Source organism: Anas platyrhynchos, chromosome 16 (assembly GCF_047663525.1).
Source record: "Anas platyrhynchos isolate ZD024472 breed Pekin duck chromosome 16, IASCAAS_PekinDuck_T2T, whole genome shotgun sequence".
Lineage (NCBI taxonomy): Eukaryota > Metazoa > Chordata > Aves > Anseriformes > Anatidae > Anas > Anas platyrhynchos.
In genome coordinates this window covers 12,278,101-12,299,298 of record NC_092602.1, presented here as the reverse complement: position 1 = coordinate 12,299,298, position 21,198 = coordinate 12,278,101, and the positions used below count along the sequence as shown (strand labels likewise).

Below are 21,198 nucleotides of genomic sequence, written 5' to 3'. Positions count from 1 at the left end.
GACAAAAACCTCACTATCACACAGTGAAATGCCTTCATCACCTCCAGCGTTGTCCCTGTTCTGACCCTTCCAGGATTATTTAAAAAGGAAAAGAAAAAAAAGAAAAAAAAAGATAGTATTAAGTCACTAAGCTGTTCAAGCAACAGATAAATCAAAGATTTTATAGCTCAGGAGGAAAGAACGTGGGTGACACCTAACCAAAATAAGAGAAGGCTTATTAGTACTGAGCTGAGTAGTTGTGCTACAGCATCTCTGCAGCACAAACGTCATTCCTGTGTGATGGGGTGCTACAAGAGATGAGGAAGGATTCTTCAACGCTAGCAAAGAAAGGAAGAAAATTGAATTCCCCATCACTCAGCTGTAAGGAGTCTAATGAAGTGACAAGCAGTTTCCTAAAATAAAAGGGAGAAATGCATGCCTCTGTCTCAATAAAGACCATTAGACTGAAATCTGAAAGAAGCTTGAAAGCACAAATACCAAGTTGGAAAAAAAAAAAAAGAAAAAAAGACACCTCTGCTAGCAAAAGCCCTTGCCTTGCCCAGGTACCCAAAGGCTTCATCTCAGCAGCAGAACGCAGATATCCTAAGGCCAGGCACACAGGCACAGAGAGCTTGGTAAAAGCTCATCCCACAACCAATCCTGTGGATATTGCATTGGCTGTCTCTGCTCTGCTGGGTGTCCCTGGGGACAGAGCACACCCCCCTCGAGGAGTATACCAAACCCTTGCTATAAACGTTCAGTCATCTTCAATCAAGCTCCTCTTTTCCCAATGGAGGGCTTTTCCCTGGTGGATAAGTTCCAGTAAAACCCCTCCAAATTACTTCCTGAGGGCAACGAGTACATGAGCTCAGGACTTCGACAACACTGGATCACTTCCAGCATCCTCCAGTCAGGCAAATCCAGCCCTCCATACCTAATTAAATTGCAAGTAAAAAGCTAATAGTTTGTTTCATCACCCAAGTGCCTAGCAGCCAAGGCACTCACTTTAAAGGGACCTAGCCAGAAACCACAGGTATTCAAGTGATCTTTTATTACAAGTATTTGTCATTAGCCAGACCTTCCAGGCATCAGTTCCTAGATGTCTGCACAAGGGGAAAATAAAAGCTAACATGAGCTAGCAGGAGTTGGAGAGAGGCCTTCCAAACCATGACCTAGCACAGGCTGCCCCAGGAGCAAATCTAGCCTCCCAAACACCTAAAGTAATCACCACATGTTCATAACTTGTTTGCCCCCACCTCCCCAAGAGTGGACAAATTATATTGACCATGTTTCTGAGGACCTTCACTGCCTGGTCTCCTATGGATGCTGCTTTGAACTCACCTATGGAAATTTCAGTTCTCCCATTTGTCCTCCTTTCACTCAGATATGCGTTCAAACTTGCTTGTGACATCATGTAAGATCTGGAAAGAGGCATCAAGAACAAGGTGGTTTGGGAGAATTCATTTTAATGTCAAGTGAAGGTGTCTTTTCTTTAGTTCTGCTTGAAACAAGTTGTAGATCAGCAGCTCGTGCTCTGTATACAGTCTGAAAACAAACTGACGGCCCCCTTCCTGAACACTTTACAGTGTGATTCCAGACAGGCAACGAACACTCCAAATTTATTTACTGATATTTCCAACGTTGATGGCTCTCAAAGGTACTTTGCATGGCAACTGCCCTTTTATTTAGAAAATAAGCAAAACTAACAAAGCAAGAACTATCACTTTGGGCCACTTCTAATGCACTGAATTACACAAGTCTAAATTAAGCTGGAACACTTCCCATAAGGGACCATTAATTCTGCACTCTCCAAATCCAGCAATCTTGAAGATACTTATCAGGAATAGACAATTCAGGTTTGTGCACTTAAATCACTGTGTGTTACAAAGGGGCACATATGCTGAGTGTCTCCTAACTGCTCTTTTTTTCATCACCTATGTCATATATCATTGCCTATGTCATATTTCAGCTCTGTGGAAACCCTGCTTGGAAAGAGCATCAAAGGAGAATGCCCATTCCTGTGCCTCTGCTAGAGAATGTTACAAGTTTCCTTCTAGAGCAAGATAATTTCAAGTATTGGAGACTTTTTCCTGCAGGAGGTCCCCCACCACGATGTGTACAGAAATGGAGAAACACTTCTTCCCCTCCTCCCCCCTTTTGTTTTTTGAGGTTGGGCAGGGGCACCAAGAAAAACCTTGGTGCCTCTTCCAAGAAGAGTTGACAATTTTCCTGCTCTTCCTTCAGAGCTCAGGTAACACCCAAAAGGCAGAAGGCCTCCAGCAAACCAAGAAACCTTCAGAAAAATCTCAGATTCAGATGTCATCTATTTAGATAGCTCTGGGGCAGCACTGTTGACATGACTTAACAGCTCTCCATCACTTTAACCACAAGCCCTTGCACGTGGGAAGTTTCATCGTGCCCATCAACAGGGCATTGTTTACATTTAACCTTAGCATTTGCCCTTCTTAAAATGGAGATAGGTCAGAAAGGAAAGATTTGGCTTACTGTTCACAGCATTTATCGACCTGAAGAGACTATTATGATAGACTGTGGGTCCACGGGGTCACCCGCACTCTGACTCTAGTTTCCATAAAGCTATAGATTTTGTGATTACAGCGGCTTGCTTTCTTACACTGATAGCCGTGGGTGCATTTAGCCAACAGTTGCAACTACACAACCCAGCCCAGCTGAAAGCAGAGACCCAGAGAGAAATCTCAGCGCACGTTCTGCTCTGGAGTAAGGATCGGCATTTTGTCTATGTAGAAAGGCAGAGCTTTGAGTATACACGCAGAGATAAGGTAACTCCATGTTGAAGACACATAAAGGTAAAGCCTTGGCCCAAGAATGTGTCTACGCAGCATCATCCAGCACCAAAGCTGGTGCTGTGGTGGCAGAGGGCTTGGCATTCAACCCCCGAGCCAAGCGCTGCATTTCCCAGGCCTGGCTCCTGGCCAAGCTGACCTTTGTTTTGCCACCCTTCCTTCAGCTTGCTTAAGAAGAGCTCCTCTGTGCCATACAGGCAGAGCAGCCCTGACGTTCAGCTGTGCCTGAACCCCTGGGATGTCTGGGGGTGCTCAAGCCATTTTCACCAGTGCAGCTTCAAAACGTGGAAACACTTTAAGCCAGATGAAGCTGCAGCAAGAGAAGTGCTGATTAGGCTCTGGATAAGCCACACATAAGGCCTGGCCACGATACTATTCTGATAGAGACTGTGGTCTCTACCTGCGACAGAGCTCTGTGGGTACCTAGGACTGCCCACCTTCAACATTTTTACCTCTGTCAGCCAGTCTAAAACATCACCATGCCAGGCATTCAGTGCCCAATTCCCCTTCACATGAGGGCACAGGAGTATAGAACTGGCCTATATTTCAGCACCAGCCTTGGGCTTGCATGCCCCAAAACATTTTTTGCTTTCTTTCTTACACTGATAGCTGTGGGTGTAGCAAGAGGTATTTGCCCCACCTAACAATACCTTCTCACATGTTTCTAAGATAAATCTCCATCCCCAGAAGGGACTGACAGGATGAAATAGTAGCTTACACCACAGTTGCTTTTCACAGTACTTTAACTTGTGTCCTACACGGTATTTTTATTTGCTTGTACAAAACACTATAAAGCTAGATTGAATTTTCTTGGAAATCACAGGAACCTGAGCAGTGCTGTGAAGCACTCCTGAGCCCATCAACCAGCATGGGAAGATTTTAAGGTTTCTGGTCACAAGACTTTTTAAAAACCATCAGCTCTCAGAGGAGGAAAGACACAAATCTTCACTTTTATTTGCTAACTTGATTGGCACATTATTTTTCCTCCAAGATCCTGCTGAGTCTGCTTGGCTCGTGGCCAAGGGATGGGTTTTGCCTCCCTATCTGTACCAAGTTCAGTACGGCTGTGTGCAACTCAATGCGGATAGGGGCAGAAACAGACTACTAAATAAGCCCATTTCCCTAGCAACAATCCCCTTTCCTCCAGCACTTTCAAACTCTGGTTTGCAGCATCACTTCTCTTGACCCTAAGCAGGTGAGAGCTATGTCAATACCAAGTGTCAAATTCAGATGGCATAAATTGCTCTGAAGCTCCTACTTTTTCCCCCACCTTTCCTGCCACCTGAACTTAAACTGCCAACGCTTTGCATTGCTGGCGAGATCCCTGCAGAGGGACCTGTGGCATTTAATGTGCATGAACCTTGCTGCAGAGGGCACCTGGGCATTCAAGTACCGAATCAGTATTCCACCAGTGACATCCTTAACTAAGTGATATCTTCATCCTGAATGTGCCCATTTTTCAGAAAAAGACAATGATCTCTGAGCAGACAGTGTATCTGTTCAGGACACAGAAGTTTTTGTTCTTAACAATCTTCAGTAGGAATGAAGACAGTATTTCTCTGCTCCTAGGGCAACTAATTACTGCTCAGAGCTGTGTTCAAACACCTTCCCCTAATGACACACACTTTGGCTACCGCTTCACACCAAACTTCCCATAAGCTAAAATCTTTAAGTTCTGTTCTATAACTTATCAGACCAAAAGCTAAACCCCTCCACAAAACGAGGAAAAGGGGCCAAAACACAAAGGTGTTTAATTAAGAGACAAGTCTTCATTTACCAGTATTACCACAAAAAAAAAAAAAAAAAAAAAAAAAAAAAACATAAAGAGTTCCCCAGCAGATGAGAACCTCAGGGAGAAGAGGAAATACATGTTCCAAACCAATAGCCAGCATTTCCACCTTTGCTAGGCTAATACCTAGCACTGCCAGCCCAGTAGAAAAACATACTTTTTTTTTTTTAAATGGGTTCAGAGAAGTTGCTTACACACAGACTGAAACACTCACAGCTGGCAGGACAAGGCACACCACCAGCAAAGAACCTGTGCTGCCATGACCAGTCCTTCATTTACACCCAGGAGCCACTCTCAGACAGGTGTTTGGCCGGGCTTCCCCACTGGATATGCACCTCGCTAATTATCGGATTTGTCTCAGGACTACTGGCACTAATTAACACTGCAGTCTAATTAATCAGAAATTCAAATTCCACTGAACAGCTTTTATGCAGCTATTTCTGCTGCACACTATGGAGGGATTCCTTTGGTTTTGTGTTTGGATTTTGTGTTAGTTTTACTTTGAACTAGTAGCAGGATTAATAGGCTGGATATGAATAGAACTGAGCACTAACATTGGTCTTACCAAAATCAAACATGTGCACTTCCCCCTACATTGTATTTTCTCCTCAAAACGTGATGGTTCTTCACATGACAGTAATCAATTCCTTAACTGTTGCTTGCTATAGATCTTGCCATAGATCTAACCTGTGAGCAGCTCAGGCTTAGCAGAAGAGTCACCTGCCAGCTTTGAAGACTGAGATCTCTGCAGTCCTCCCAGTGCTAAAACTAAACACACCCTACCCACAGCTGCAATCTCCAGGTTTGTTCAACTACCATTTCTTCAGGGACACATGTGTTTCTTTCACTATGTCAGTGGTGTTTCAAGGACAAACTGCACGTTCCATCTGGCCCTGCAAGAGATCAGAGCCAAGCCTGGCCCCTACCTTTTGAGGAGCCTGAAACATTTGCAGCAAAACACCAATCAGCATGGGCTCAGATACCAGTCACGTATTGTTGTCACCAGACCCCTGCTATCACTTCACATTAACCCCTTTCCTTCCCACATATTGTGAACGGACATTTAGCTTCCCAGTTACCATTTCTGCCCCTTAATCATCTGAAACTCTGGTCTCCAATGAGAGATGGTCATGGGATAGTGCAGGATCTCCCACATCTCCCAGAACCCCTATTAAAACAATTAAGCAACAGGGAAACATCTTTCCCCTCTGGAACATTCACAAATTGCTATCTGGACCATGTTAATTTCAGTCACGCAGGAAGGAAACGTGCCATTTTATTTTTACTAAAACAATTACTTTTGCTGGATTTGACTGGAGAAAACAACTGGCTGCTTTAAGTACAAAATAAACTAAACTGTGAAACGCATAGCTGACCATAAACACTACACGCCTTTAAATAATCCTCTTTCCAGACTGATACTCCTCTACATCTCTAGGCAGGTTTGCCATAATCCTTAGCCCTACCATCTATTATTAAGGTGCCCTGTTAGCTATTTGTACTTTGCACTGCTTAAATAATTCAAATACAAGCAAGTGGGGCGTTCCACAAACCTTCACTACAGAAGCTTACCGCATACGTGGCTTTAAGCAATTTCAGCACTTCAGTCCCACAGTATTTCACCAGTCCCAGACAACCCTCCATTCCCCATCCAGCAGGGCTCCAGGCCACTGGGAACCTGGTGTCCTACCTGATTTTATGAAACAGCAGGAGTAGAAGCTCACACCATCAGGGACTGGCATTGAAAAAGCACATTGCACTCACATCCCCTAAAATCCAGGTCAACTCCAAAGTAAAAAGCAGTTAAAGAAACCTTCCCCCTCTACCTATGGGCTGATCTGGAAGATCTGCTCTACTGAATGATTTAGCAGCTGAAGGCAATAGGAGCTACAGGTGCTTGACACATCTGAAGCATCAGCCCTAATGAGGCAGGCATGGTGGAGAGAGCACAACTACCAAGGAGCACGGGCAGGGCTTAATCCTGCTGCTGTTACTGACCCAATGGGCCTTGAGATAAGCGAAAGTTAACCCTTATGTTAATCCTTGCTGGCTTTTACACGGGGTAATGCTGTTCTCAGTAGCCATACGCTTATGAAAACTTTCCCTTATGTAACATATTATAATCTAAATGCATCTGAGTATGAAAAAAAAAAAAAATAGAAAGGAAGCTCTTTGTGCCTTATGAGTACTGGGAGGCAGACATGAAACCTCAAAGCACTTGTGCATGTCTCCATTTCCCCTACACAATGGCACTGAGAAATGCCAGCTCCAGACAGGCTGCAGCAGCTGAACATCAGCAGTGCATTCACTGGGTGCACATTAACCCAAGTGCCTTTAAACTGGTACAAGAATAATTTCATGCAGGTCTTGCACCCTACTGAAAACCATGGCTTGTTTTCAATCTCCCATTACGCATCCATGCATCACTGCGTTTGTTTTCCAGAGTCTTTGTAGGGAAGAAAGAGGGACTTTTGTGATCATCCTGCTGATTATACCTACAGCTGGTGAAAATTAGGGAAAGCCAGATGGTGCCTCACCAATCGTTCTGCAGCTGGCCACAAGGAAGGCAGCTGGGGGAGACAAACACTCCCACCATGCTCATCACAGAACAGCACAGAAAGGAAACGCATCTCCTCCTAGTAAAAGTCCAATCTCTATTACAAAATAGAGGTATGAGGGAAATTGTTTCATGTAATTGCTAAAGAAAAAAATAAATAAAAGGACATGCAGTTGCATCATGAAATGAGGGCAGCAAAACCTAGACTAGTGTGAGTAAATCCCAAGGTATGGCGACCAGCGATGTCCTTTAGCTGCAGATACGGTAGCCACACCATGTCCCCTGCGATGCTTCACGTTTACATCTGCAAGCCTCATTTCCTCCCATCCTCTGAAATGCTAAGATCTTCCCCTCCTAAGGCAACACTGTATTGAGAACAGATGCAGCTCTAAGGCTCAGAAGCTGAACTATACATATATATATTTAAGCAAACACAGGATAGTTGTTCATTAACACAAAAAATGAGATGATATCGTAGGCTACAATGGAGCACTGCTCTACTGAAATGCTCCTCTGAAGGCTTGGACTTTGATCTCCTTTTACATGCCACATGCAGACCTGTGTTTGAAAGTTACAGGCACCGTAAGCTTCAGTCTGCCCTCCTCCTACCTGAACTAACCAAAAAAAAGGAATCTGCATTGAAAGCTTTCCATAGTTCTTAAGCACCAGCTGACTGTGAGGTGGGAGCCGTCATTCTGATGATTTCACAGATGACTTGGAAAAGGCAATTTTTTACAGGGTCACTGACTTGCCTCTCTACACCTTTAGCTTCATTGCATCTGAGGGCTCTTCAGCTGCTGAGTCCATTCCCAGAGCACTTTCCATCATATCTCTCGAGCCAGTCACGTTTTTTACCCTTGCAACCCTAAGCTGATAGTCCCATAGCCCTAGATAGACAGAAACTATTTTTTCCAGAGCTGTGATGATGGTGAGCACTCTAAAATTTCTACAACGGTTGTGTACATCTTACTATTTTTAATTCCTTACATGGGCAGGTTCTCTTAAGTTGCTCAGGAACACTCAGGAATCCTTGCACACTTGCTGGACCCTCAATGTGCTCAGTGAGTCAAATAATTTGTTGTGATCCACCACAGAAGAGCCCCCCAAAAATGGCAATCTCAGTCTGCAGAAGGTTAAAAGCCACTAGTGGCCTTACAGTGTGACAATAAAACGCTGAGTGACACCCTTTGTCAGAAATTGCAAAAGATTGCAAATGAAGCTGAAATGCTCATTTTCTGGAGACGAAAAACCAGAACAATCTCCAGAGATGTGGTGACAAACCGTCACAGTTCGTCCATCACTCCACACGATCAGGCTTTTGTTCCCTTCTGACAGTCCATCTTTCCAACGCACTGATTTTCTTGCAGCCGAGTACCACGCAGCACTGCTCCAGAGCATTAAAACAGCTTCTGCATTTCATCCCAGAGGCTTCCCCACTTAAATGACAAGGAAGGGGCTCTCCTGCATGCAGATTAGCCAGCCCAGCTCTGCACAGCCAGCTGGCATTAGCTCGCACAAGTCTGGGGCTATCGTGACAACCATCAGCTTATCGAGCTGGGACAATCTCATCCCTTGTGCACCTGACCCCAGGAAGGGACAGCACACAGTTTATTCACAAAATGCCAACATGCTCATCGATGTTGTAGCCATGTAAGAGGCTGTTTAACCCACAGTGTACAGAATATTGCCTCCCAGCTCAACCTACCTAGACATTAAATTCAGAAGTCCTGGCAGGTAAGTGCCTAATAAGAATAGCATTTTGCCATTGAACTGCGTGTGATGAGGAACGTTTTCTACTAACAGCGGAAAAGTTATTAGCTCCCCCCACGCCTGTCCACTCTTAGGCACTTCTGCTTTGAATACACCAAGATTTCTCCAGTATTATTAGGACAATAAAGGACCAAAATACATTTGACTCTGTTTATCTAATAAACTTAAACCTGTAACGTGCTGAGTGTTTGCACTGAATGAATAGCAAGTTTATAACTGCACTGGTTTAGCTAGAGAAAGGAGGAAGAGAAATAGGGCAAACAAAGTGGTATTTTAACAATATTATGATGTTCCCTTTTTAATTAATATTGCTGATCCATACACCTCTATAACAAACCAGCACAGATGGAGATATTGCCCCATAAACTTTTTGCTCTAAGCTTACTGTACTTAAATGTAGATACCACTGAGGATCAAGACAGAAAAATGGAGAGAGTTATAAATAAAAAGATTTCACGCAGGAAAGCTAAAACACTAAACTCATGTCTGTGTAGACTCAGAGGATGATTCATTTAATCTGGAAACATTTTCAGACATTAAAGTGAAATAACATATCTGTGTGGGTATGGGGTAACTGGGAGACTAAAGTGACAGAGAAGTTGAAATGTAAAGATACTATATTAAGAACATATATATTTATGACCAGAGTTGAAAAGAGCTTTAAATATTTCAAAAATTTAAAGACTACATTTGGGGTATGTTTGATAGATTCTCCTATAAATGCTGTGTTCGCTAGGTGGAAGGGGGAATAACCCTATTTCCTAACCCACTCCCTTAGGACTGAATTACAGCATGAAGCCCATACTCCTCCTCCCCAGGGGATCCCCCCACGGCAGCCAGTATGGGGCTTACCCACCTGCTGCTGGCTCTTGCAGGCTTCAGCAACCCCTCATCACACCGCAAAGGTAGGTACAGATAATATAACGTACGCATAGTGAGATTTGCATATTTAGACAGATACAAATAAAGTACCAGGGGAGATACCCAGAGCAGACTGGTACCAGGATTGTGCTGGTTTTCTCTGAGCTCATAGCCACCATGACTTTCCGCCATGTCAACCGGCTCCACATGGAGCAGCACCTCACCTGGTACAAAGCAGCACCACCGTGTAGTGACTTAATGAGAATTTCACTAATTAACCCCAGCACAGGACTGATGGCTTTCTGCCTGAAGAGAATCAAACATTTTCCCTGCCTGCTGGCCCGTGAAAAGCTTTTGTTAGAAGGGCTGATCTTTTTCTGGTGTGCAGAAAAACAGTTGTGTTATGTTTCTGTTTCTGGAAAGAGCTCCAGTGAGTGCTTGCCATGCCGAGGGGACAGACTGGAGCAGGCTGTGGTCCTGCAAGACCCAGTGACATCCAACAGGGCACCGTGACCACACAGATCCACTGCAAAAGCGTGACACGCTGCTGGAGGGAACGAGCAGCGCAGAGCTGCGCTGAGCCAGGCAGCCTCCCCCTTGTAATGAAAACCCAGCATATGTGCAAAGTAATTAACAGCTAGCATTTAACTCCGGAAACTAAATGAACAGGGGCAGAGCTGGAGAACATCAGTGCCAAGAAACACCAGACCAGTTTGAACTGGGAGCTGAGCGCAGCACTTCCCGGCTCACTCTGCACTCAGGTCTGCGCACACACAGCCCTGCAGATGGAAATACAGCTCTCCTACCAGCCTCGCAATATTTATTATTTATATCTGTGATAAAGATCATCTATATAGTCCAACAGAGATGGAATCCACCTACGCTGCACACAGACTGCCCTCAAAGCAACACCCCCACGTATCCTGTACCGACAGACAAAGCAGCCAGGCTCAGCGATGTGACCGAGGGCACGCAGCCGGCCAGAGGTGCTGAAAGGCTCTTACAGCTCCCTGGTAAACTCCAAAGGCAATCCCAGATGGAGACAGACAATAAAAACAGTCAGTGTTGCCAGGGATCTTATGCTTAATCAGAGTCATGCTGATTTTGTATTGATATGAATGGTAGCATATAGAAAAGCTCGTAAATTTTATTGAGTGAAAGCTTCATCAGATATAAAGAAGCAAGACGGTAATGGGCATGAAACTAATAGAATAAAAGCAGTATGGGGTCATATAAAAATACAGACTGATTTGTCTCCTATAAAAGTAACATTCAGAGTATGATAACAGCATTTCCAGTAATTGATTAAAGGCATTTGATCCCCTCTTCTCTCTCAGATAGGACTCAAGCTTGTAGTTGCAACTATACTGGTGTTAAGAATCGAGAAAGTAGAAAAAACACAGCCTGATTCTTTTAGTTGACCTGAAAATACGGAGCTCCTATTCTCATCCTCTCTTCCTGATTTTTTCAGTGCTGCCAAATGTTAAAGAGACACCTTAGAAGCAAAGAGCTCAACAGTTAATGTGGTGCAATTTATAGTTGGAGCTTCACCCATGTAAAATACAGCTGTGTCACAAGCCTCAGCTGCAGGAATTTCTTACAGAAGATGCAGAGGCTATGCTGACTTCCAAAGTTATAACTCAGCAGAAGAGCTGGAGCAATAAGCATATTTTATTATTAGAGGCTGCAGGCTTATTTATTTATCCAGACTGTGCACCAGGCAGATGCTGGAAAGAAGACGCAACCTTTCCCCCAGGCTCATACACACAGGCAATTACATGTCTGAACACCTCCCTCCCAGAGAGAGCTTGGGCTCTGGCTCTGAAGAATGGCAATTCAATGCTGCAAGAAGCCAGCACAAGCCAAGGAAGGATGCTGTGGGGCTACAGGATAGCACCAGGATTCTCAGCCTTTTCTCTACCATGCTCTTTGTCATTCAGCCGAGACCCAGTAGCAATCCAGCATTACATTTAATAACGTGATAAGGCTGGCAGTAAGAAGCCCTGAGCTAACAGGATATTAATCTCTCCATCTTTGGAGAGAGGACAAAGCATGAGAGCAAACATGACCCAGAGGGATATATAACAGAGTCCCCAGAGGGACTCTGTTTTTTGCATTTGTTTTATGGGAAATTTCCTCTGGGCTTCTGACCCAGAAGGAAGCCAGTAGAAGCTAAATGGGTGCCAAAGGTATCCTTCAGCTGCAGTTGTGCACATACCTGAGCTAAAGTATTCAGACAGGGAGTTGGATGCTGTGGTTTGTGCCAGCGACCACTTCAATTTACACTGACTGCTACCTCCTTGAACCGCGAGTGATGAGTGCACGAGGGAACCAGGATGGGCAAGGAGCTGCAGGCAGTTGGGGGCCACCTTCGGATTCCCTCAGAGAGAATAAAACTATCGTCATGCAAGGTGGTTTTATGGCAGTTCAGCCAAACAAAACATATTTAAGGTAAAAAACTTGAGTGTCTCCCCTCTGGAGCAATTGGGGGAGTTGCAGCAGGACCCCACAGAGACAAGAAAGATGTGCAGGAGCAGCTTGCCCCCTAAACAGAAGGCCTGGCTCTGGCCACTTCCCCAGCATTAAGTGCAGAACTGCCTGCAGCAAGCTGCGCTTTCTTGCATGGCCATTTTCAAAGTCATGAGCACGCACCATGCAGTCATGACTTGAGCACAGGCAAGGACTGCTGATTAACATGTCTTTGCAGCAGCCCTTGCACTCCTCTAGGAGACTTTCCTTGCAGTTACTGTCCATTTGCAGTTTCAAAATGGAAGCTGTCACCTGTTCGAGTAATGCTGGCCCAATGTAGGTGGTGTCTGCAACCCTTGTCCTAAATGGCGCACAGGCTGGGAAATCAAACAGACAAACTGAACTCTTCGTAGGCTCCCTCTGAAGTGTTTCTGCTGATGATAAGGCCAGCACATCTTTCCAGGCTTTAGATTTTCCTACCTTCCACACCTGTGCCCAGCAGGTGCCCAGCAGTTGCATCCATATCCTTTCCTCTAGTGCCAGCTCCAGGAATCAGGAAACACCAGCCCCTGGAAACATCATCTCTGACCTACCCAACAACCAGGGCTAAAACTGCTGTGATATCTAAGAACCTGTTTGTTTTTTGGTCTGGTTGTAATTTAAATCTCATGAGCTGCGAGATCACCTGGGGGTTATAAAATGGCTTCTGTTCAGGTGAGAAAAAGGTTTATTTAGCTTCCAACAGCTTCTTGTAGAGAGTTGGGTAGCATCTGTGAAAGGCAGCCATTTGATTTTGATTATATTTGCTGAGCAAAGTTGGAATAAGACCAAAACCACTGAGCACAACTGCTGGGGATGTCCATATGTAACACCAACACACTGGAGGTGAGGAGAGGGATCTGATCTTACAGAAGACACGGGCACATTTACATGTTTGTGTGAGAGCCAGTAAAAAACACTCACCTCTGGAACAGCATCCACATCAACCACCTGCTGCCACGTCAGGATCTCTTTGTCTTATAACAGCTAAGCCTGTGTTGATGCCAGGCTCTGAAGTGGCATCCTATCTGTGCTTCCCTCTTGGCCTCCCCAGGTTTTCCAGTTCTTTCTTCTTTTGCCTATCCTTGTTTGAATATTGTGCAGCAATAAATAATTGTTTGCAATTACTTGTAAAGATCCACTCGATATGTTAGTTTTTCCATCCTCCTCCATCTCTGTTTTCCTTGTTCTTTCAGTTCATATGCTCCTGTTTCTAACCTGCTCCCACACAGCTTCGGCTCTATCCACCTTCCCCATCCAGGATTTTACATCTCAATCATGTCCTCTCTTAATCTCCTGTCTTCTAATGAATTCAAGCCTAATTTTCTTAACCTCTCCACACAGCTCTAAACCACCGAGACCTTTTATCCTACTAGTTACTCTCTCCCACACCTTTTCTAATTCTTCAATATGCTTTCTGTAATAAGAACAAACCGCTAGAGGCAAAAGCCTCTTTTCTGGCAAGTGGAAAGAGATTTATTAGAAAGAACAGAAGAATGTTAATAGCAGCCCCATTTCCTGCCTGTGACAGACACAAGCTGACACCCAATTTCAGCTGGTGGAGGTCCTTACAAATCCATCCTGCAGCAGTGACGAAATGGGAGCAGCTGATCTGCAGGGGATTCAGTCTGCTTCCTCATCGACACACTGCACAGTCTGTCTGCAGCTGCTTCTCACCCATGCAAGAGAACAGCAAGAACCCGACGCCCACCTCAATAAGCATTTCACTCAGAGGAATCTCATTGCTTTTGCACGGTGCAGGTCCCTCGTGGGCTGGGGTGCAAGAAGTTCCTTTCAACTGTTTTACCTGTCTGCTTCAGTCTTGACCTAGAGAGACAGAGATCAAGTATTTTGCTCTAAGGGCGTGTCAATCAGCCTCCTCATCTGTTTCCTGAGAGCACAATACCACTGCAAATTTACTAGAGTTCGATCTCCAGAAGGAATGGATCAGCAGCCGTACATCCCACATGCCACCTGTAGAGCAGTCTAGAGGTTTGCACATCCCTAAACTGCCTAAGCAAAACCCTGGTGGACTGCTCTCCTAGTGTAGGTACTGGCAGTTCACCACTAATGGGTGAAAAACAAAGTAGTTCACAGGTACTTAAACACTTTTCCAGACATCTTCAGCCCACTGAGTTCAGAAAGAGACAGAGCACTTTCCTCCCAGTCTGGTCAAGTAACATACTGCCAGTTGTCATCATATTATGCTTGTTAATCCACAAAGCAGGAGAAACAGCTTCAGATGAGCATAGGCCAGTTTGAAAGGCAACATTTACTCACAAGACACAGGCTGGTGACCACTTGTCTGGAGAGTAAAGCACAGAACACAAACTAACCCTGGTTGAATTACCACCTCTGTCACCTGCGTGACACTGGGCAAGCCGCATCACGCCTTCTGCCAAGCCCTGGGCCTCCCTTCCAGCTCTGTAGAACAAAGACAAATTTCCTACAAATTAAAAAATAAAAAAAATGCAGGTCCATGGAGGGGTTAGACACTGAAAAATAAAGCAAAAAGAAGCATTGGAAGATATACCCAGTGCCAAGGAGACTCATCTAAAAAGCGATCTGTTTCTCAACACAACGGAGCCATGTGAGGAGAGCTTCTCAGCTCTTCTGGAATACAAACAAGGCCTTTGCTGGGCTGTAATAAATTCCATAAACAAAGTATATTGTCAAACTGTTGTTTACACATCTTCCAATAAAATGGTACAACATCTTTAATCGGGGTTCTTTGCTTTTTATTAGCAGGATGTTGTTTATGATTGCAGAATGTTCTTCCTATAGCACTTTGATGCATCCATTAGGCTTCTCCTGTAGCCATGGGGAGATGCAAACCCATTAATTCCTTCATCATCTCAACACTGTTGCCTCAGGGCTTTAGAAAGATAAACAACTCCATTGTCTAGAAACAAGTCTGAAACTTATCTCTGGACAACTCTGACTCTTCTGAATTACCCAAGTGCATAGGCTCAGCTCCTATTTCCCCGTTTCTCCATAACTTGCAAAAGTCTGAATTAGACCAATGATGATAAACTGTAACCAAACTTAGAACCCAAATCTGGATCTTTTTGCCACTTTTGGTAGAAAGGTTTGGGACAGTTTGAAGCTCCATGCAAAACATTTGCAACAGCATCAACCCAAGTTACCGAGTTTTGTTGTTGTTGTTGTTGTTGTTTTATTTTTTTATTACATGGCAGTATTATAAACAGAGAAAATACAATAATTACTTCATGCCATTAGAGGATTTTTTCCCCTTTCATCTTTACAACTGCTGCATGTTTAATCTTTGAGCTTCAGTCAGGCCTTCCAAAGATCATGGCTTTTGCCTGGCATTTTTACTTTTGCCAGTTCAGCCACTGGCTGGGTCTCACTAGAAAATGTCATTCGGTGCAAGGGAAAACTGGAGTTAACAATCTCTTTCTCCACTGAAAAAGATTCATGTTCTTATTCCCACTTAGAGATAGCAGTATACTGCCTATTGCTCGAACCGGCAGGGTCCCAGGGCTTACGGTGCTTGTCCTGTGCCTATCTTAAAGGTGCAACTGGCTTAAGGGAGAGGAAGGCAGCACCCCAGGTGTGGGAGCTGCTTTCAGAGTCTTCCCCCACTTCTGCTCATAGCTCAGCTAAAAAAGAATTAACCCTTAAGATACAACCCTGTAGGTGGCTTTATTATTGTTGTGGATTTATTTATGTATGTATTTTCATTTCACCCACCCTTTTAACATTCTTGTTCTTTCTTCTCTGAACCACGAGCAGTCCCAGCCTCTTTAAGCAGCTTCTTTTGGTGAAGTACGCTCCCTAATAGAACACAAGGACATGAAATGAAACACGAGGGATTCCTCCCAGTGTAATAGAACCCATTACATTTCATGGGATTTCTACATTTCATTTAGCCTGAAATAAAACAAAAATTGTGTGTCTTTCCTGAGTCTATGGAGTGAAAAACCAAATGTGCCTTTAACAGAGCTGCAAAAATTAGTCTCTTCTTATTAAATCATACTTAACAAATTATAGCAGTGACACAAGTTAATTGCAGAGTTATCTGGAGGATGGTAGAGTTATCATGAGTCACTCTAATTAGGAAGAGAGCATTATTTCTAACAGTTACCAAAGCTATCACGTTGGAAGAAATTCTTACTGTGAAACGATGAGCAGCTTCCTGCTCTGCTGTAGCCACGCTTTGCTTCCCGACCCCAGCTACACTGCTACCATTAATATCTGCTCCAGCAACACTAAAAAGGAGCCTCAGTCGCAGAGGCATTCACTGTGCTATAAAGGTGGATGCTGCTCAGACGCTTCATGGTGTCAGTAAGCACAGCCTGAAAGGTGGCAGGCAGACACCATCACCAACAGTGAGTGAGCAAAACGTGGCAGCGTGAACCATTTGGGTTCACGTGCAGAGGGAGCAGTTAACCAGAGGCTACACTACAAAGCAACGGGGTCCCACTGTCAGCCACATCCCTCTCATGCATCGTGATGGGACAGAAAATATGGCATGTGGCATGTCCGTTATTCCGATGCCCATGGTCAACTGTATGGGGGCAATGAGAAAAGAATCAGAGATGTAAAGTAAGCACAGATGTAAAATGAAGCGCTTAGCAGCAAGTCACCAGCGACAAGTAATCAGAGACCTGGTAAAGTCACAGATGCAGAGAAATGGAGCTTGGGGGCCTGGGAGAAGAAGAAAAATGCCAAACAGTCACCAGAGCCTTGAGAGAAAGAGGTAAGAAAAATGGGTAAGTAGGAGGAGATGCTGTGACACAGTTAGAGACAGGAAAGGGAAGGAGAACAAACTATAAGCCAAGATTTCCTTTTAACCAAAGGACTGGGATGTTCTGGAGGCTTCTCTGGACTTTCCTGCAAAGGAGGATCAGAAATGCACTGAAGCACCTACGCATTGGGAAGGGTTTGGATAATCATGATTACTTCATCCTAAAGAAGAGCAATATGTACCGCCCGAGAGTGGCAAGGAGTTTACAGTGCTCCTGCACAGACCTCAAATACTGGGCTGCAACCGTCAGTACATAAAATATATAAATAGATGTAGGAAAAAAGTGGAAATATTTGATCAGTTTTAACTGGGCAAACTTCTGGTGTCTGTTCAGCACAGTGCTATGACTTCTGCAGAGCCTCCTGGTGCCTCCTGCCTGCAGTTTCTCTCGGGCGAGGGAGAAGCTGTTTGTTGATAAGAGGCCTGCAGCAGTGTGGGGGTGCTAACAGTCCCTGGAAGATTTAATGCTGCATTTCAGTAACAGCCCACAAAGCACTGGGCAGAACTTCCTCGTTAAGCTGCTTTATGATAAATCAGTGCTAAACTGTAATTGCAATTTGCTTTTCAAGAACACTCATTTCTCAGAAGTCCATAAAAGTTCAGGATGAACATCAGCGAAGCCAGATTTTGCACTTCAGCCCCTTTGTTTTTTGGATTTGAACTATCCCCAATTACTTCCTTATATACCTCTGACATTTAAGAGATCTATGGCCAATGTGTTCTGTGCCTGTTGGCAGGAGCGCAGCATTATTCACACCACCAGATACCACTTTCTGTAATAACTCAGAGTGAGGGGAAGGTGCAAGCAAAGCAGCCTGACCTATCTGCAAAGAAAAAAATAATGTGTTTTGCTTTTCTATGGTACAAGGGATTTTTTTCCCCCCACACATCTGAAAAGGAGCTTTGGGACACAAAGGTCTCATTGTGAGCTCCGTACCCAATGGTATGGGGGGGACAATGTCAGAGGCATGAAGAGGAGGAAAAAAACCAGTAATAATATTCAGCTCTTTCTGCCCAATTCTGTCATTTGCTATCACAACCAAACACACGTCCCTCTGTGTTTCAAGGATCACATCTCATTAACCTGGGCTTCATGCATGCCTAAGGTAATCAGCGATTTGCAGAGGGTCCGTGGAGCACACAGAAGAGATTTCTGGTTTAAGAAAGGAGGCGTTTGGAAGCCTATTGCTCTGCCAGACGTGAACAGTCTCTCCCGAGGCTCACGACATGACACTGCTCGTGTGCTTCTCCCTTTTCACCATGCAGACGCCCCCAGAACAGTCTCCCAGTGGCACTGGCTGCAAAGTGGACCTGGCAGATACATCACTGATTTACTCTGCCAGGGGGGTTTTGTAGATTCCCTGGTAGAAATTACAGATCACCTGACCTTGGTGCAGGGCTGTCTGTCAACACCCAAATCTTGACAGAGCTGCACCAGTGCAGATCTGTGGCACAGCCATCTGGGCCACTTACCCAGCATGAAAACAGGGAGCACAACCCTGGTGGAAAATTGCGGCTTACGAAAGATAAATGCAGCTACATGGCTAGCTGAAAAATGAGAGCTGGATGGTAGATTCCCATTTTAGAAAAGACTCTCTGGGGATCACTTCTGTGGAAAAAACATCTGCCCTTCGTTTGTATCAAATTCTCGCTGTTCTCGAGTGTCAGAAAAGGGAGCTGCACACATTAGTACAACGTGTAACTCCTGCACCAGCAGTGTAGCATTGTAGAAATGCAAACATATCCATAACACACATAAGAACAATAGGATCAAAAAGCAACACTGACAGAGAAGCTGGTTAATTGGATCTGGGTGGCATTTGCAAAGTGCAGCTAATCGCATGGCAGATAATCAAGGCAAAGTAAATTTCATCACTCTCATTACTACATTTGTTATCAGTGACAATTTTCCCATTTAGCTCACTTTGGACAACTGAAGTTACTTTTGCTGCTGTCACCTTACATCTAAGTTGTACCTGGAGATCAGTGCTGTCAACTCACGTTTCCAAAATGCTACAATCCTATATGCTTCAACCTCGTCTGCCCTTTTTTCACCTTCTCCATTTGTGTTAAAAAACTTTGTAGGAAAAGAGTGTACTGATGCCTTAAGCGTATTCTCCAAGCAAATCCAGTCAGACCTTGCTGCAGATATTTGTCATTTAAATATGTATTCCTCATTTGGAAAGTTTAATTGTAAAAACTTTGCAGCAGTAATAATTTTCAGGATATACACATAAAAAAAATGAGCTGCTGTATTGCAAATAAATTATAGTCAATCTAGTTATCTTTTTCTAGAAAAAAAATGATTTCTGTCTTTATTATTTCCACTTACAAAAGGAACAAACCAATGAATTCTACTTGGGGAAAAAAAAAAAGAAAAAAAAAGAAAAAAAAAGTTTGCTCTTTTGGCAGTGACTTTTGGGTTGCTAAAGAAATAAATGCTGCAGAAATGATCCATGCAATGCTGACTATTTTAATGTAATGGGCATCCTCTAATTCGTACTGCAGACAATTTCATCTCTAAGGCATTAAAAGCTAAATTGCATAGTAAGATACCAGAATCTAGGAGATCACAGAAGTGTTTAAGATCTGTTTAGGTTTTGTCTACCACAACAGAGCAGCGCTTTTTATTCCTGCTCAATATTTGTCATCCATCAAATCTGCTTAGGAGGTTAGTCCGGCAGCTCGCACAAGCTCCATCTGGTTTCACAGAGCGCCGCATCCCTCGGTGCCCAGTGAAACCAAGGAAATCAGACAGCGAGCAGTGCATCGCCTCAAACAGCGCCGAAACACAGCCCATGGTAAGTCACATCCATTTCAGCGTTCCCTCTGCGCCACAACGTGAAGTGGGAGCGAGTGGTTTATGATGCAAGGATTGAAATGATGCATTTGTAGTTCCCCTGCAGCAGCTCAAAGACACTTTTACAGGGGAATTATAATCCCCTTGTGTATCGGTCTCAGGGCAGCTCATTGCGAATTCTCTCTTAGCGTTTGGCCCTGTGTTCAGCAGGGCTGCATGCGCTGAGCAGTGGGGAACGTGCTGCCAAGGGGTAATGTACAGGCCACACTGTATTTTAATTATGGAGAAGAGAACAAGGCATTCTGACAGATGATGGCAGGCTGCATTGATGGCTTCTTTGATGGAAACCTGTCTTGGTGAATGAAGTGTCTTTCAGTACAGCAGAAATAATGAGCTCCCTAGTGTAGGCTCAGCTATTTTTAAGGAACCATTTTCTTTCTGCTCCGCAGTTACCAGCCAAACTACACCAATCCTTTCAAACATGGCTTAGGGTAAAAAAGCAGAGCTGAAAATTTGCGGCAGTCCAGCCTATCATTATGAATAACAAAACAACCTGTGCCAAGCAGCACTTAGCTCAGATTTAGAAATGCCACCATTTGATCAACAAGGCGCTTTGCTGACTCCCAGGCAGCACAGATTTCAAATGCAAGCGGGATTCGACCCCTGGCACCACCTTCACCGAGAGTCAGACTCACCTAGTGCTTCCCCTTGAATATTGCCACCCTGAGCCCCTGCCATGGGACACGGCTCCTGCTGGGCATTTGCAGCCGAGTCTTTGTGCTTCAGATTTCTCTCTTGCGTTCCCAAGTCCTGTCACTGCAGTTCAGCTCTCAGTCCCAGGTGCAGCCTTCCCACTACTTATCTGAAACTGCCATCCTCCCCAGGGACTGTCAGGCTATCCTGGTTTTGACCCCTTCAGAAATATTTTACAAGGCATCTCCCAATAGATCCCCCTGGCCTTTCTTTAACCCTGCAAAAGGACATCCTTTTCTGTGACACACTGCACCATTATATGACAACTACATTTCCCAGATTCCAGCACTAAGGAGACATCATTCTCGGTTACTTTTAGCTAGGAGGGTTGAGCATTAATTGTCCTAAGAAACAGATTTTTCCATTACTAGCCCCAATATAACCCAGAGCAAAGGTGATTGTGTTGTACTCTGGGGGAAAACTAATACACATCAAAGCCAATGCCAAGAAAAACACTGCTAAATGAGAAGCAAGTTTATGAGCAGATAGGAGGAGAAATGATTAAGCATTGAAATGAATACTGACCACAATAAAACGGGCTAATATAACGAGCATCACATTCTAATTATGAGAAGGAAATAATTTCTA

The 21,198-nt window shown here is 44.3% G+C and overlaps 1 protein-coding gene across 7 annotated transcripts in view; it reads right to left on the bottom strand.

Annotated features, from left to right (window-relative positions):
- The window catches only part of GALNT9 (polypeptide N-acetylgalactosaminyltransferase 9), a 429,083-nt gene that overhangs the window by 232,801 nt on the left and 175,084 nt on the right, over positions 1 to 21,198 (bottom strand). For 2 of the 7 annotated variants that reach the window (XM_038187424.2, XM_072024317.1), the window contains exons 1-2: positions 6,281 to 6,430; positions 1,321 to 1,400 (exon numbers count right to left, since the gene is read on the bottom strand). The exons of 3 other annotated variants lie outside the window; for them this stretch is intronic. The gene's annotated coding sequence lies outside the window, so the exon portion shown is untranslated. Of the gene's footprint in view, positions 1 to 1,320; positions 1,401 to 6,280; positions 6,432 to 21,198 lie in introns of those variants that run through there. 2 more of the 7 variants (XM_038187416.2, XM_038187421.2) reach the window with 2 other exon arrangements.